This window comes from Gavialis gangeticus, unplaced genomic scaffold, assembly GCF_001723915.1.
Source record: "Gavialis gangeticus isolate Ggan-Ray unplaced genomic scaffold, GavGan_comp1, whole genome shotgun sequence".
Classification (NCBI taxonomy): Eukaryota; Metazoa; Chordata; order Crocodylia; family Gavialidae; genus Gavialis; species Gavialis gangeticus.
In genome coordinates, this window is record NW_017729034.1 from 84502889 (window position 1) to 84504229 (window position 1341).

Genomic DNA, 1341 nt, shown 5'->3' on the forward strand with positions numbered 1-1341 from the left:
GGTTTGTGTATTCATGCATTCCAATCACTCAGAGTTACAAATTGCTGGAAGTTTTGTCCCAACACAAACCAAACCAAGAAACAAATCACAAAAATGAACTGTAGACTTTGGGCACTGACTTAAAAAAATTAATGTGTATTAATTTCACAAAGCTACAAACATTAATTTTAATTGAACTTTTTTACTTCATTTGTACTTTCAGCGGAGATCTAAAAAAAATTAATAATTTATCTTTGATTGTAAAAATATACTTCAAGTACCCAATTACAGCAAATGCTTGAGCTCACGCAACTGAAAGTATGTGGCACTCAAGGCACTTATGTAACTACTATAAGCGAAACACATTTGCATATGCAGTAGCTTACTTAACATTTAGGCAAAATGTGTTTGTTATTACATACTTATTTGTCTTTTTACTTCTAATTCTAAAAATCCAGCATAAAATTTTATTATTTTTATATTTTATATTGTTTATATGTTCGTAGCAACTTAATAGTAATATTGCTTCTAATGATGGAATAATTAGTTTTTTAAAAAAATCATTGAATACCATGGACAGAATTTTCTAACTAAATAACAAATATTGGATTATGTAATCCTTGACCATCCAATTTGTAACATTTTGAATGACAAGATTTTCAGGAAGCAGGGAGCACCTGCCATCTGGAAAAACAAATCAAACCTTGTCCTTCAAGTTGGATATGCTAACACGGATGCACCAAGTTGAACAACCAAAAATATAGGAATCTACATCAGACCATTTTTTTTTCATTACAAGCAGTTCAAAGCCAGCTTGATGAACTTTCTTCACACTTTGCAGATACAAACATTCTTCTCTGTTTTCAGTTAATAGTGAAAATATTTATAAAAATCCAATTCTGAAGCCAAATTTTAGGGATGGTAAAATAAGGCTTTATAATGGAAGCTGGCTGCAACTTTAAAGTGCGGAGGCCCCTGCCACTCCATAATAAATTATTCCTGTATAAGTATGGTTACCATATTTCCAATTTCAAAAAAGAGGATGCCTGTGAGGGGGAGAGGAGGCAGAGAGTATATGATTATGGGGGTGGAGGGAGGGTAGCAATATGCCCATACCCTGCCCCTCACTCCCAAGCTGCAGCCCCCAGCCCCAGGCCTGCTGCTGCCCCTAACTTACGGTACTCTGTCCCTCACTCCCACCCTGCAACTCCCCCTCACTGCTAATACCCCTCACTCCCAAACTGCAGCCTGCTGCTCCCCGCAACCTTGCTGGTGACCCTCATTCCTTACCTGCAGTCCCCTGGCCCCCCAGCCCTGCCGATGCCCCTCATTTCTGACCCACACCCCCCTGCCCCCCTCAGC

At 38.6% G+C, this 1341-nt stretch overlaps 1 protein-coding gene across 1 annotated transcript in view; it reads right to left on the reverse strand.

The window, feature by feature from the left end:
• ADGB (androglobin) overlaps positions 1-1341 on the reverse strand; it is a 360063-nt gene that overhangs the window by 111282 nt on the left and 247440 nt on the right. The gene's annotated exons all lie outside the window — the stretch shown is intronic.